This window comes from Armigeres subalbatus, chromosome 1 (genome assembly GCF_024139115.2).
Source record: "Armigeres subalbatus isolate Guangzhou_Male chromosome 1, GZ_Asu_2, whole genome shotgun sequence".
Lineage (NCBI taxonomy): Eukaryota > Metazoa > Arthropoda > Insecta > Diptera > Culicidae > Armigeres > Armigeres subalbatus.
In genome coordinates this window covers 307,552,751-307,569,509 of record NC_085139.1, presented here as the reverse complement: position 1 = coordinate 307,569,509, position 16,759 = coordinate 307,552,751, and the positions used below count along the sequence as shown (strand labels likewise).

The following is a 16,759-nucleotide window of genomic DNA, read 5'->3' as shown; positions in this document are numbered from 1 at the left end:
CTGAAAATAATGGAAAAAATAATTGACGAACATATAAAATCAAAATATCCTAAAACAAACCCCCTAAGCAGACATCAGTTTGCCTATCAAGCAAACAAATCTACTGTCACAGCTTTGCACAAACTAGTTTCAAAAATAGAAAGCGCCTTCAATGCCAAGGAAATTGCCCTTGTAGCATTTCTCGATGTATGCATTTGATAATGCTTCTTAGGGGTCATCCACAAATTATGTAAGGGAATAGGGGGGGAGGGGGGTTCCAAGTTTTCTTACATTTGCTTACGATGGAGCGAGGGGGGATTTGTTAAAATCTTACGTAAGATAAGAATATATATATAAAAATTTGAATGATATAATTTATTTAATTAAATAATCTTGCAAATGGGTTATTTTAAACTTGCAAATGAGTAATTTGATGATACCGTGTAAACCGCGCAAACGTTAAAACAAATCAGCACCTACCGCGTAGTTCAAATTTAAACTCAATCCGCTTGCGTATCGGTCCACGAGAAAGAATTCCATTGAAAAGTTTCAGTAGCGAAAAAGTGTTAATTTGCAATGTCTAAAAAAGGCGATTTACACATCAAGTGGTGCCAGGCATTTAAAAATGCCAACCCCGGATTATCTGCCGCCAAGGCCCAGCTGAAGGCTAATGAAATCTGGAACCAGATGAAGGCGGAAAACAAAACATTCGAGAGTCTCGAAAGAGCAATTAAACAAAAACTCAACCTCCTGGAAGCAACGAGGTTGCAAAAGCAGAGCATATTCAATAATTTTTTTGTTAAGGTAACTATAAATGTTGGTTTAAAAGTTTCATACTAAATTATTGTATTATTTTAGGCGGCTCAAAAACAACGTCCGGAGAGTAGCTCGCAGGATCAACCGACTTCCTCTTGCATCTCCGCAGCATCGGGTTCTACTACAACTGGCGCTGAATGCACATCGGACCAGAACAAAAACTCTTCTAAGCCCGACGAGCCTGTAACAACGGCTTCTACGCAAGAGAGAAAAACTCCGACGCAGGACAAAATTGCATCGGAGCTATCAGTTCTACGAGCAAGGAAGGACGCTTTAATCGTGGCAAGAGATGCGGGGATGGATGATACCGCTGACCGGCAAATTAAAAAGCTGAAACTTGAAATTGAGGCTAAAGAGCAGTCCCTGACGTCAACCAAGAAAAACGCCGAGTATCAGCGTAAATTCCGAGAAAACCGTAAAAAACAACTCGAAGACATCCTAGCCAAAAATCCCCAAGGGTCAGAGTCCTTCAGATTGCGTAGTGAAGCAGGAAGACCAGTGTTTGCGGAAAATGACCAGTTATTGGAAACGATTGTCGACCTCGTTGTTCTGAAAACTGCAGCGGATTCAAGAAGACGTACAGAAATGCTTAGAACGTATCGAACACTTGATGAGCTGCACGACGCCGTGAAGGGAAAGGGATTTAACATTTCACGAAGTGGACTCTATATTCGATTGCTGCCGAAAAATTCGGCAACATTGGAAGGAAAACGACACGTATCGACCGTTCCGGTGAGTAGCGCATGATTCTGAACATGAAGTTGTTAACTTTTTGTAGTTTTGACAGTTTTGTTCACTTCGTCAAGGCGCTCTTTGTCGGTCAAGATATGACTCGTCGTCTAGTAATTAAAATATTAAGATCGTTGACCAAGAAAACAGCTCCTCACACAGGTGTTATAAGTGGTAAAGCATGATGGCTTAGGAATGAAGTATTTTCCCATGAAATATCGCTCCAAGCAATCATATACTGCTACAAATTATCCAGTTCATGGTTTAATAATCTACAGCTCGGACTCTTTTCTCTGGATTCATAAAAAATAACATCCCGGATAATCACATCGTAATTTTGTTTTGAGCTCTTGAGTATTTCTTTTAGCTATGTGGGTTTTCTTTTTGCCTGCGTTCAATGTGGAAGCGTTATAGCCAGTACAATGGAAAATTTAATTTCTCCATGCAAACTTGAAACGGCTTGTGCTAAGTCAGTTTTTATCCAAATTTTCGGAGAACATCCAGGATTTGATACAGAATCGGATGAGCGGTGTGGAGCAAACTCGATTTTTTGAACCACCCTAATATATACTCAGGATTACTCAGAGTTACTTTCAATTACTCACTGTCTTCCCTCTTGTTTTAAAATGATTTGTAACGGCCTAACTGTTTTGTCAACAGCCCCAGAGCCCCTTTTTTCACGCCAATTGAGATTTGATTATAGCTATTTTATGATAAAATATTGATTCGACTGTCATATTTAGTGCATCAGGATTATTAGAATTTGAATCCAAATTTATGTTCTCTTTTTTCTTACTGTTTTTTATCGGAGCTATTTTGGGTAAATTTCATTCAGAATATTAACTACGATCACAGACAAACAGACATAACATATTGAAAATTCACTAATGAAATTCATCGTCGTATAAACCCTAACGACATCTGTTGTTTTCATTAAGTTGAGCATACCACGAACCAGACGGCGGCAGTGAGCAAACGTCAAACTCGAGCCAATTCGCGAAGTCGAAGCAAATTCTGCTCTTCCCTCCTATGGGAAACCCCATTGCTATCTGTCAGAGTTTGAGTGAAACATGGCCGCCATCTCCTGCTCTTTGTTGCTCTACTGTAAAAATCCATAAAGAACTGTCATTGTTTGTGTAAAGAATTTTGCTTCGATTTCACCAATCTGATGCGCGCACCACGAATGATCGATTGGCCAACTAATGACGATCTACATTGACCAATAAATCAGTGAACAATGAGAATTTCACAAGTGTTATGTCTGTTTGTCTGTGCTACGATGCTCTGCGTTAATCTAATTCTATAATCCCGATTTGGTAATACATAATAAAGTTTATATTATATGACTAATAATAACATATTACATTTCATTTGCCTCAGCGATAATTTTTTTTATTGTATCCATATGCATGATCTGTTTCGTCTAAATTTTCTTAAACGGCCCTCATAAAATTTTTGTGGAATTTTGGCTTTTTTTGGATCTTCAAACGATTCGGTCAATTAAATTTATAAGTAGGGCTTTGCAGCACTTCGGCACCCCAAAGAATCACTTCGTCATGGGGTTTTGTTATTGATCGATTTAATTGAAACTCGGTATGCTAACGCAGAATTATAGGAAGCATGTTGTTGCCAAGTTTGTGCTATGTAAGTTTAAAAAAATGCTTCTGGCGAAGTGATGCAAAATTGCCGGAATATGAATCCCCCTATATTTAAATATTTTACAAAATGAGTTCTGAAGAAGTAAAACCAAAAAAAAATGTTGTGTTATTGCAAATTTCAGGTAAAGCTATTCAAGGCTCAAGCGGATCAACATAAACAGCATCCAGATAGTACGTTCTGCGTCTCAACAATTCGAAACATTGCATCCATTGCCTCACTGCTGGGTGGCGATCAGGTTAACTTTATCAGTCAGGACGACAAAGCTAAAGTCCCGATTGGACTCACAGCGGCACACAAACAGTCACCTCTACTTATGCACCTTGAGTACCGAGTTAGTCTACCTGACCATGACTGGGTAGTAGCCCCAAAACACAAACTTACACCTTCCGTCTACAGTGCGATTGTAATTAAACCACATGGACAAGGCTATCCAGAAGCTGTGACTTATTCAGGGCCAACGTATATTGCTATTAGAAGCCTCAAGCATGCTGCTTCCAATGCCGCAACGCATTCGGATGATCTAGATACTTTGATGGATGTTGAAGCTTTTCAAAGTTTCATGAAAACTGAAGATGGATTTGTAAAACCGGTCATGATTATCTCCGTCGATGGGGGCCCTGACGAAAATCCGAGGTTTGGCTCTCATATACGTATAGATGTGTATTTCAGTTAAATCCATTTTTCATTATAGATACCCAAAAGTTATTTTGTATGCTGTGCAACACTTTCTTCGGTATGACCTTGATGCAATGCTTGTGATGACCAATGCGCCTGGAAGAAGCGCGTTCAATCGCGTAGAGCGGAAAATGGCGCCACTCAGCTCCCAACTAGCTGGAGTGATCCTGCCTGCAGATTCATATGGATCCCATCTTGATGAAAGAGGTAAAACCATAGATGGAGAACTCGAAAAGAAAAACTTCACAGCAGCGGGTGAAGCATTGGGTCAACTATGGAGTGCATTGGTCATTGATGGATTCCCGATTGTAGCCGAATATAAAGAACCAAGGAAAGCATGTGATCCTCCTAGCTTGCCAGATCATGAGTGGTACAAGGACCATGTACGCGAATCTCAATATGCCTTGCAAATCGTTAAATGTGAAAATGCTGGATGCTGCAAGCCATTCCGAAGTAGCTTTCTCTATGTTTTACCAAACAGGTTTCTTCCACCACCTTGCCCATTGAGACAATCTAGTGCGGGTATCATGGTACCAAGACCAGGTGATGTAAAACAGACAGATCGGTTTTTGCCTCTGTTCCAGCGTCTTGCATTGGGTGTACCTATACCTGTTGATTCTGACATGGTTAATGTACCATACGACATGTACTGTCCTTCGCTTCGTAATGAAATCAAGCAAAGAACCTGTAAGACTTGTGGTTTGTATTTCGCATCGATGAAAGCTGCTGGTATACACACTAAATCGGTTCATGGATCTTCGTGCAACAAACAATCTGGTAAAGTTCGTCCCGTGCGAGTAGCAGCTCGCCGATGTAAGGAATTGCTGTGTGTGATCCGTGACGATTACACAGGAGCTGAAGACGTTGACTGGATGGATGAAGAGGATGTTGATACCGACAACGCAACTGATTTCACGCCACAATCAATGGACGATTATTTTGCTGAGGTTCAAGCTGTCGAAGCCTGGGTAACAAATGAGTTCACAGCAGCTGATTAATCATTTATGTTTGCTCAATCGTAAGAGCACATAAATTGATGGTTCTGCTGATTCGTTTGCGCCAAAACTGATTTCTAATTTTTTATTCAACTTTCTTTTTTATCCAAAGCTTCAATAAAAACATAAACTGCTTTAAAAACATTTCACAAGCAAATTTGAATAATTTTAATGAAAAAAATGAAATCTTACTAAGATGTTAGGGAGGGGAGGGGGGTCTTTGAAAATCTTATGATGCCTTACAAGGGAGGGAGGGGGGTTAAAAAATGGCAAATAAACCCTTACGTAATTTGTGGATAACCCCTTATAAATCTATGAAAAAATCGATGGAAAAAATGAACTTTGAAAAGCTAATTACAGTCTGGATTATGGAAATGCTGAATAATAGAAAAGTATATGCCGAATTGGGAGACTCAATTATAAAAATCAAGACCACTAAAGGTTGTCCGCAGCGAGGTGTATTATCTCCTTTGTTGGTCTCTCATAGTTAATGATCTTCTAAACAAACTAGTAGAACAAGGTTTCGAGGTTATTGGTTTTGCTGATGACGTTGTCATAATAGTTCGAGGAAAATTTGATTCGATAATCTCTGAAAGAATGCAAGCTGCATTGAACTGCACTTTGCAATGGTGCTTTAACGAAGGCTTAAATATAAATCCTGCACAAACTGTTTTAGTTCCATTCACTCGTAGAAAAAAGTTTACGCTAAAAAGCTTGACAATTGACACAACAACTCTAAAATATTCTTCAAGTGTTAAATACCTGGGTGTCATCTTACATGATAAACTCAATTGGAACTTACACATAGAACACGTAGTTAACAGAGCTACAAACGCTCTATGGATAAGTAATAAAACGTATGGAAAGAAATGGGGACTTAAACCTAAAATGATTCATTTGATATATATGGTTATTGTACGACCCAGAATAGTATACGCGTCATTAGTTTGGTGGCCGAAGATAAACCAAAAAACGACACAATACAAATTGGACAAAATACAACGTTTGGCTTGTACGGCCATAACAGGTGCAATGCATAGTACATCATCGAGAGCATTAGAAGCAGCTCTTTATAAGCTACTATTGCATCAATACGTGCGAATGGAAGCTGAAAATGTGCACTAAGATTACGAAGATGTAACGAGTTTTAGATGGCAATCTTTTAGGACATCTTAGTATACTGAGAGATTTTCCTATTAATCCAATCGTAGTAATGAACGAAGACTGGATGGAAAAGAGGCTGAACCTAGATATACCATACAAAGTAGTTCAAACAGACCGCCAAATATGGGAATTAGGAGAACCAAATATTCCACCAGGATCGATTAAGTTCTACACAGATGGATCAAAAATGAATGACAGTACTGGAGCAGGAATCACAGGCCCAGGACTAAACTTATCAATACCAATGGAAAAGTGGACTACTGTTTTCCTTGCAGACATATATGCAATCTTAGAATGCGCATTCGTATGCTTGCAAAGAAAATACAGACATGCCCGGATTTGTATATTTTCAGATAGCCAGGCCGCTCTAAATGCATTAAAATCATTCAAATGCCAGTCTAAATTGGTTTGGGAATGCATAAAATTGTTGAAACAACTAGCTATTTCAAACCAAATGCATCTGTACTGGGTGCCGGGACATTGTGACATCAAAGGAAATGAAAAAGCGGATTTACTCGCAAGACAAGGTTCAAATGTCCAGTTCATAGGACCCGAACCTTTCTGCGGAGCTTCTAAATGTGTTATACAAATGGAGATTAAAAACTGGAAAGATAATACTATACAGTCGAGCTGGATTGCGTCGAAAGCCTTAAGACAGGCTAAACAGTTCATCACTCCAAACAAGAAAATGTCGAATAAATTGTTGAGCCTGAAAAAAAGTTCTCTGAAAATAATTATTGGTTTGCTTACAGGTCATTGTCCGGCAAGATATCATTTGAAAAAGATAAACAGAAGTCAAACTGATATCTGTCGCTTCTGTGATTGTGGGATTGAGACCTCTTAACATCTGCTGTGTGATTGTTCAGCACTATTCGTGCGAAGAAAGAAGTACTTTGAGAATGGCATATTAAGTCATATCGATAGACCGCATCGTGCTTTCGTGCTGTGCGGTTCTTTCTTTCTTTGCGGAAGGAAGTTTTTAATACTACCCGAAGCTATTTTAATTTCAACGGTGCTTCTCAGCGCTATTTGTACCCACTGATCCCGTTACGATCTTTGCAAGGACCCGTGCCTACGTTTTACGTTGGACCCGTTTGCGGAAGTAAAATTCCGACAAGCGGTGGTAATCCTGCAGGGACACCGTTCTGGAAAAAAAAAACTCTTAGAAGGTCACGTCTCCACGCTCAGCAATGAGTATTAACAAAAACAAGAGGAAGGGGGAGTCTCTGAATTCTCCACTTCCTTCAAAGAAACAAGGTTTCAAGACCGTCCTGCCCAAGCCCAGGTGATTCGATTCATGCGAACAAACAAAGGATTCCGCCAATTGTGGTATCTGTTGCCGAGTTTTCTGGCTTTCGGAATGAAATCTTGAGTAACCTTCAGGGGATCAAGGTTTCATTTCAGATTGCTAGGAAGGGTGACTGCCGCGTTTTGCCGGGATCCTTTGACGATCGCAAACGTCTTCTTCAGTATTTAACTGAGAAGCGCCATAAATTCTTCACATACGACGACAAAACTGAGCGATTGTTCAAAGTCGTCTTGAAAGGTCTCCCCAGTGATGACAAATCACTGGATGAGATTAAAATTTCTCAATTACTTGGATTTTCACCAGTCCAAGTAATTAAGATGGCATTTCTCAAGAATTTTATTTAGTTCATTTTAACAAAAGTGAACTAAATAATATAAAAAGTTTGGAAAAGGCCTGTATTATGTCTCATGTCCGTGTTACATGGGAACATTTCCGCAGGCCTGGGGGAAATTTTCAAAACCCCACCCAGTGCCGTAAGTGCCAAAAGTGGGGTCATGGAACCAAACATTGTCACATGGATGCTAATTGCATGATTTGTGGTGGAACCTCTCACGCCAAGGACGCATGTCCTGTGAGAGAAGATTCCAATAAATTTAAGTGCGCAAATTGTGGGGGCAATCATAAATCCAATTTCTGGGAATGCCCTTCACGCAAAAAATTTTTGAATTCCCGTGCAAAATTGATGACGGGAAATTCCAATCGGATCCCAGATTCGACGGGTAGAAATTTTTCAAACGCTCAAATTTCGAAACCAGTTACCGGTCGAGCAATTCATACCCACCAAAATTCACAAACAAATTTTGCCGCTCGTCAACGGGTAGCAAGCACTTCAGTAAATTCCAATTTTTTCAATGTACCTACGCATGCAAACATCGCTGCTGGTAGACAAAATTTCTTTTCTCAAAAGGAGGTTTATACCCATGTCCCAACGGAAAATAACGGTCATGTTGCCGATTCAGGTAGCATGACTGCTTCCGATTTTGATTTTTTAACTGAACAATTGCATCACATGATTGATGCAATGTTCAAAGCAAATACCATTCCTGAAGCTGTTCAGGTTACACAAAAAATTGTTATCGGACTCCGTTAAAATGGATCCAAATAATTGTGTGAAAGTTCTAAATTGGAATGCCCGCTCTCTAAAGGGTAAGGAAGATGAATTATTCAACTTCCTAACAGTTCATAATGTGCATATTGCCATTATAACAGAAACTTATTTAAAACCAGGACTCTCCATTAAAGAGATCCAAATTATTATATCTACAGAAATGATCGTCTTGACAGCGCCTGTCATTGTCATCAATAGACGTATCAAACATAAATTATTTTCTTCGTTCGAAACCAAAGTTTTTGAAACCTTGAAAGTTTCTGTTGAAACAAATTTTGGACAATTTTCCTTCACTGCAGCCTACTTGCCTTTTCAATGCAATGGGCAGCAACAGAATTTGTTGAAAGCTGATCTTCAAATTCTGACTCGCAACAAATCAAAATTCTTCGTAATTGGTGACTTCAATGCCAAGCACCGTTCATGGAATAATGCTCAAAGCAATTCCAATGGTAAAATTTTATTTGAAGATTGTTCTGCGGGATATTATACTATTCAATATCCCAATGGACCAACTTGTTTTTCTTCCAGTCGAAATCCTTCTACAATTGATTTAGTTTTAACGGATTCAAGTCAGCTGTGTGGCCAATTGGTAACTCATGCTGACTTTCACTCTGATCACCTTCCTGTGACGTTTGAAATCTCACAAGAAGACATTTATAATCCAATCAGCTCTACTTTTAATTATCATAGAGCTGATTGGGATTTATATAAAACGTATATCGATAGGAATTTTGATGTTGATATTCCTCTCGATACCAAAAGTGATATTGATAATGCTCTCGTATCGTTGACACATTTAATTGTCGAAGCCAGAGGCATTGCAATTTCTAAATGTGAAATTAAATTCAACTCCATTATTATTGACGATGATCTTCAGCTACTGGTCCGTCTTAAAAATGTGAGAAGAAGGCAATACCAAAGAACTCGCGATCCCGCGTTGAAAGTTATTTGGCGAGATTTGCAAAATGAAATTAAAAAACGTTTCGCTATTCTGAGAAATACCAACTTTGAGAATAATGTCTCGAAGTTGGATCCCAGTTCGAAACCCTTGTGGAAATTAACGAAAATTCTTAAAAAACCTCAAAAGCCAATTCCAGCGCTTAAAGAGGGAAATAAAATTTTATTAACAAATGGCGAAAAGGCTCAAAAACTTGCTCAGCAGTTCGAGAGTGCCCATAATTTTAGTCTAGGTCTCACTAGTCCAATTGAGGACCAGGTTACACGGAGCTTCGAAGACATTCTCAATCAAGAGAATGTTTTTGACCCTTCGTTGGGAACTAATTTGGATGAAGTGAGATCTATTACTAGAAAATTTAAAAATATGAAAGCCCCGGGTGATGATGGTATTTTCTACATACTTATCAAAAAAGCTCTTTATCCTTTTTGGTTAATTTATTTAACAAATGTTTTCAATTGGCATACTTCCCAGATAAATGGAAAAACGCCAAAGTTGTTCCTATTTTGAAGCCGGACAAAAATCCAACTGAGGCTTCTAGTTATCGCCCAATCAGTTTGCTTTCTTCAATAAGCAAACTGTTTGAAAAGATTATTTTGAATATAATGATGGTTTATATTATTGACAATTCTATTTTTGCTGATGAGCAATTTGGTTTTCGCCATGGGCATTCAACCACCCTTCAGTTATTAAGAGTAACGAATTTAATTCGGCTCAACAAATCTGAAGGATATTCGACTGGAGTTGCTCTTCTTGATATACAGAAAGCATTTGACAGTGTTTGGCATGAAGGTTTGATTGTAAAATTGATGAATTTTAATTTTCCTCTGTACATTATTAAACTGATCCAAAATTATTTATCAGATCGCTCACTGCAGGTAAACTATCAGAATTCTAAATCTGATAGATTACCTGTTAGAGCTGGTGTTCCCCAAGGCAGCATACTGGGGCCCATATTGTATAACATTTTTACTTCTGACTTACCTGATTTACCACCAGGGTGTCAAAAATCTTTGTTTGCAGATGACACAGGTCTCTCAGCCAAAGGGCGTAGCCTTCGTGTCATTTGTAGTAGATTGCAAAAAAAGCTTGGATATTTTCTCCACTTACTTGCAAAAATGGAAAATTTCCCCGAATGCTTCCAAAACTCAGCTTATAATTTTCCCACAAAAGCCGAGAGCTTCTTATTTGAAACCTTCTAGCAGACATATTGTCACTATGAATGGGGTTCCAATTAATTGGTCTAGCGAAGCTAAATATTTAGGACTTCTGCTAGATCAAAAATTAACTGTTAAGTGCCTCTGCGGGTCAAGCAATGACTTGTATGCTGTAAGTGAGTGGAAGCGCAAGGAGCGCGGTCAGATGACAAGCGCATTCGAACGACTGGTTCTGGAAAGCGGGGCCCCTGCAACAGCAGCTGCGCCAGAGCATCGAGTATGCAATTAGCGGCTCGACACAAAATTAGGTCGTAAGGTAGGCTTAGTTATAAGTGCAAAATTGTCAATATAATGTAAACAAATTTACGGGCACTTTTGAATCCATTAAGCTGAATTGGCTGCATACATTTGCTAGTAGCCCTTTATATCTTCACTCTCGTGCGTGTACCGTGTCCCCTCGCGCAAAGAAAATATAGAATACCGTTACACGATGCTGAGATAACTCCAGGGCTGTTACAAACTAGTCGAATTCCAATCCGCAAAATCCACGACTGGCAAATTGAAATCCGCGACTGAAGAAACAAATCCGCGACAAACAAAAATATAGTATATAGTACTTCAAAACATGTTTTATAAATGCGAGATTTCAATATTTTTGCTTCTAATCTATTGGCATATTTGTCGATAGAAAAGAAAATGAAAGAACATTTGCTAATTTATGTAATACCCAAAACTGCATAGTTAACACTTCAACCATATCACGAGCCACAGAAAATATATGTGCATTGTTGAACTATGCCTTCCTTCTGTTTCCTTTCCTCATTGGTGTTGAACCTAATATTATAAATCAAAAACATATAAATAAAGACAGCTTCGATCAGCTATCAGTTCCGTCCCAGCAGTTGCATGTGTGAATAATAATGCGTTTGATCCAACTTTATCGTTGACCCTCTATGCAGCGCAAGTAATCATAATTGTAATTCCGAAATTAGTGGCACAAAAGTTCTAGGCAATAAAATAAATAATTCTCGGCATTTCAGTAATCTATAAATGCAATTCGACAGACTTTCTATGTGTCCACTTAAACCAACATCCATACGACTATTGAAAGGTTATTCGAATACCATGTGTTTGGATCTTTGACGGATTGCTTATTTTGCAAACGCCCAAATAATCGACATGTTGAATTTATCCTAAAATTAAATTGAGGAAATCGCGATTTTCGCGAGAGTGTAGTTATAAATCCGCGATTTTCGCGACAATGTTTGACGGAACCGCGATTTTCGCGACTGGAAGGGTAAATCCGCGACAAATTCGCGAAAATCGCGAAATCCGCGACTGTTGTAACAGCCTTGTAACTCTTCGATTCCAATGCTGGGATCGCTCTCCGTGGAATCTCGAACAAAATGGCTCACGCGTTCGAGAAAGCAGCTTTCTTGTATCCTATAAAGTAGGCCCATTAGCCCCGCTCATTTGTTATTTGTTATGGGTGCAGATATTATGTGCACCATTAACGGTTAAAGAAGGGACAGGGCTAATGGGCTGAGCCTCCTAATAGGTAAGCATTAAGACAAGCAATTTAATGTATTAGTAGAATTCAAATGTACATAACAAATTGTTTCCATGTTATACTCAACTCACTGTATTCTGAATTGTATCTACCAAAAGTAACCTTCCTTGACCTGAGCAAAAGTCTTGTTCTAGCAGGTTATCGTTTTTAATAAAGCATCAATTACTAAATTACCACGTTAAGAAAGAATAATGTCCAAACTTCTGGTATTCTGAATTAATTTTTAATTCAGTTGACTTACTCAAAATCAGAGAGCTCAGTTCGGTTTTCAACTGGATCTACAATACCTGTCATAAGACGAGTTCGTACAATTCCATTTAATTCCACCACCTGATTGTACCTTTGACAGATACGTAACACAGTAAGCCCGTCTTCAGTGTCTCGTACTTGACTCGTATTTTTTTTTTTAATTTTACTCTCAAGTATTTACTCAGAAAGATTCAGAGCAGAATTGAAATATCTACTCCAGCAAATTAATATCATCTCATAATACATTATAATAATAAATCATTATCATCTCTTTATAATACTATACATAGTATACACCCTCCTTCAAATCTTCCTATAATAGGTTCAATTTGTGACAATCCATATTTAAATTTGACTTAGAGACTTCTACATGAGAAAAAATGCATAATTATCACCTATGGATTTGTGTCGACTTTGTAATTCAAGCATAAAACAATTCACTTCGCTAGGAGAAGGGAAGAAGACTACTGACGCCTGTTCGGGGAAGCGATTGGTGAGCGAATAAGAATGTGTTATTTGTGAATAAATTAAAATACAAGGTCACCACCGCCGAAGAGGGTTTGACTATTTCTACAAACGAACAGCAGGGACTACCGATCTGCGAGCCGGAATGTGACCACTTAACCATCCCTCCAACCCACAACCATCCGAATGGAGGATCTAGCGATGGAAACAATCACCCACCAGTATTTAAAAAAAAATAATGAAAAAATACGCGATTGAGATGAAAGGCAAAACATAGCGACAAGCGGAGGAGTATCCAGTTTCGGTCGCAGTGTGGGTGGAAGTTGAAGGGTTGCTGAATAAATTACAATAATTTCTGTGCACTCACCCGTCGGAACCGAAGAACCCGTTTCCGTTGATTTCGCCACCAAGTTCTTGCCGATCGGAAACAGATAATGGCCGAATCCGGTTCTGCCCCTATACCGAGTGGCGCGGGGGACGGGCGTTCAGTTTTTTCTCCCAACTTTTTTTTGTGTCTTTTTCGGCTGATTCGCCACTTGCAGCGCAGTAAAATCTTCTCTCCTGGATCGCTGGGCTAATGGATGGGGTGTAATGCGACGATTCGATCCGATCGGTGAATATTTCCGTTTCGTGTAGCACACGATGCACGTTGATTTTTCACTTACCGCGCACTTGCCGAGACACTTTTCACTATCGAAATTGCACAAAAATTTATGCCGTTTTTCTGCGGGGAAAATTGCAACAGAGCGATAAATAAACCTGACCTGAGTGAGTGGTGTGTAAACTTTTCCTTTTTTCAGCGTTTTGCTGTCAAAGGTGTTTTTTTTCTCAACCGCGAACTCAAGCCGTCACTTTGACGTTTTGCGCGGACGATGATTTTTCAGTGACGGGATTTTCACTCATGAGTGCCGAAGAAATTTCGATAGTCAATCGTAAATTACGTATCACCTGAGACGAGACCTGCAAAGACGCTGCTTCTTTTCTCTTGTTTTGACACTTGTTCTTCTTTTCATCACAGTTGACCATCGAGTTTCAACTGTTTACTTGACTGTTTCACCTAAGCCCCAGGTGGACCCTTCCGAGCACAATAAAAGTGTATCCAATTCACGAAATAGTTAATTCATTTTCATAAGGATTTTTATACCGGGAACAAAACACACACCGAGGTAAATTTCCGTATATTTATTATGTGTGAAACTACATAGATTTTTGCAATTTGCTATTACAAATAATATGTATGTTTGCGAACATAAAAGTTATTAAGCCTCAGACAAATGAAATCTATGCCGTAATGTCAAATACAATTTATATGTGAGATCTTTAAAACTCATTTGTCACGCTAAATAGAATTTATGTTTGTAGTTTATGAATTATATTGGTGTATTATTCTCGGTATTATTATTAAATAAAACATTAAGAATAAAAAACACTTCATTAATTGTAATCAAAATGCATTTATTTAAAACAAATCAAATATTTACTGAGACTAAGGTTTGCTCCTGGATTTGGATTGCGGATAAGTTGAGTTGGGTACTGAGTAGAAGGTGTCGCCACTGGATATATGGGGCGCAATCCGATACTTAGGCTGTTTGTAATCAGTGCTAATTTCGGTCAGAGGATTTTGTATCATCGCCAAAAATCTAGCGGTAACCTCCAGTCAGCACATCAATTGATACTATTTCCTCCAGTTCCCAACGAAAGTATATCGGAACACCAACAGGTACACTTTTCCGTGATGTCCTGTCGTTAATGCGAATCCCCGATTCTTCGTTCTTCTTCGTGCTTCTTTCTTCTTCTTCGGTGTGAGCTTCCTTCCAGAAGTTTCTCCATATTATTCATTTTCTTCCGTACTTCACACCTGGGTGGTGCGAATAGAATCGATTTGGTTGTCAGACTGAAGCCAAACTTTTCTATTGTGCCGGAGCCAAACATTGAAGATTGTGGTTATGTTCGTTTCAGATCCTATATTGAGAAGTATTGTTATTATTTGGGAAAAAAATAAAAATAAACTTAGATTGAGTTTTGTATTATTTATAACAAATATTTTCACATTATATTTCGAGTTGAAAATTAGTAGGAATGCAATTAAAAAGCACTCGTTACGAAATTTCACGAGATTCAACAGCTGATTGGAGCAGGAATGTATGTAAACCATCGTAAAGTCATGTAGAGTCTCGCGCATTTGTGCGCCTTCATGCAGCATGGAAAGAGAAATTTGAAGAGCGGGAAATGTTTGACAGCCAAGTAACTGCAAAATAATTTTGCTTATGGGATTGATTTCAAAATATCCCTCTACTCGCTTGAGAGCAGAAAAGCGGCTCTATCCGCAGCACCCAGCTTCACACTCGGAACAATCGCAATCAGCACAATGGTTGAAAATCCTGGCGTTTTGTCGGTATTGGGTAGTCCAATTCCTGTTTGATCCAAATAGAGCCACAAAATTGAAATGCTTAATCTTAACAATAGAAAGTAATAAATTTTCTTACCATTTTGTCTTCAATCGATAGACGAATCCAAGTAAAAATAAGAAGAAGACACACGACGGTGTTAACTTTGACAGATCCTACAGCTCAGCATAGGGAGATGATTTTAAAATGCTTATAATAAATTCTAGACAAATTGTAATTAAAATCTGATTGATGTACGGTACGGAAAAAGTTCCGAATTACATATCTGGAAGCTTATCTCAATTTTTTGATTTTTTTCCAAAAACGTATCTATCATACAGTTCGGAACTTTTTCCGTATCATACATCAATCAGATTTTAATTACATTTTGTCTAGAATTTATTATAAGCATTTTAAAATGATCTCCCTATGCTGAGCTGTAGGATCTGTCAAAGTTAACACCGTCGTGTGTCTTCTTCTTATTTTTACTTGGATTCGTCTATACTGATTATCGATGCTGGCTCTGGAGGAGTCTTGTCTGTATGCGACCCGCGACCACATTATTCGTTTTGAAACGGCAAACGTAACAATTATTGTCGGCGTAGCACCAACTTAGAATTCGGAAGTCGGGACTTCCGAACCGAACTTTCTTCCGAAGTTTTATCTGTCAAACTAGTTGATGCGTTGTTTAGCGCATCTTTAGGCGAATCCAGCGCACTACTTCCGAAGTTGGGAAAGTTGCCTGTATCTGGAGAAAAATCCAACTTCGGTATAAAAAGCGGTATAAATTTGTTCCGGATAGACAATATATGTGAAACTATATAATATTTTGCTATTAAATTTTAAACATAATGTTTATGTTTGCACATACATAAGAAATATTATTTTTCTTTTATGAGTTATTTTTTACCCTATCATATACATGAGGTGCAAAATGATGTTTATTTTTAAACCCATAAAAATAATGTTCATCATTCCTAATAAATGTTATAGCTTTAGCACAAATAACTTTTAGGATTGAAATTTTATTAGTGCAGGTTTATTACTGATTATTAACAAGCTAAACGGAAAGTTTGGAATACTCGTTAAAGTAAAAAAGTCTTGGTAAAACAAAAATGATGTGGAATATTTTATTTGGGATACCAATACTTTCACTCAAAAAGCTGCTGGTTGCACCTGACAGTTCGTGACAGCAGTTGACTGGCAGCAGCTGAAGTTACATTTTTTCCTCTTTGCAGGTCTCGTCTCAGCGTATCACCAAGCGTTTCCCGGATAAAAATGTACTATTGGTTCAATAGTGTAAACAATTGAATTACCATACAATATACGGTATACAATAGGATGCATTGTTTCTTGATGGTTGCACAGATTGTATCAACAGTGAGGATACAATACATCAACATATTTCTCTAATGTAACAATACTTACAATTGTTTTTGAAACGTTTCCGTACATAAAATTCATACATTGATAACTTTTGAAACCTTGCTTTACATTGCATATAAACTATATAACAATATTTGCCTCATAGGGCCAAATATA

The 16,759-nt window shown here is 38.3% G+C and overlaps 1 protein-coding gene and 1 long non-coding RNA gene across 2 annotated transcripts in view; both read right to left on the bottom strand.

The window, feature by feature from the left end:
* The window catches only part of LOC134207890 (ras-related protein Rab-40C), a 29,174-nt gene extending 15,530 nt beyond the window's left edge, over window positions 1-13,644 (bottom strand). The window contains exon 1 of the mRNA XM_062683909.1: window positions 13,198-13,644. The gene's annotated coding sequence lies outside the window, so the exon portion shown is untranslated. The remainder of the gene's footprint in view (window positions 1-13,197) is intronic.
* Window positions 13,645-14,384: 740 nt separating this feature from the next.
* On the bottom strand, window positions 14,385-15,336 carry LOC134217568 (uncharacterized). The gene is made up of 3 exons (XR_009981094.1): window positions 15,317-15,336; window positions 15,176-15,244; window positions 14,385-14,688 (listed from the first exon to the last, which is right to left on the bottom strand). It is a non-coding gene; the product is annotated as an uncharacterized LOC134217568 (long non-coding RNA).
* Between the last annotated feature and the right edge of the window lie 1,423 nt (window positions 15,337-16,759).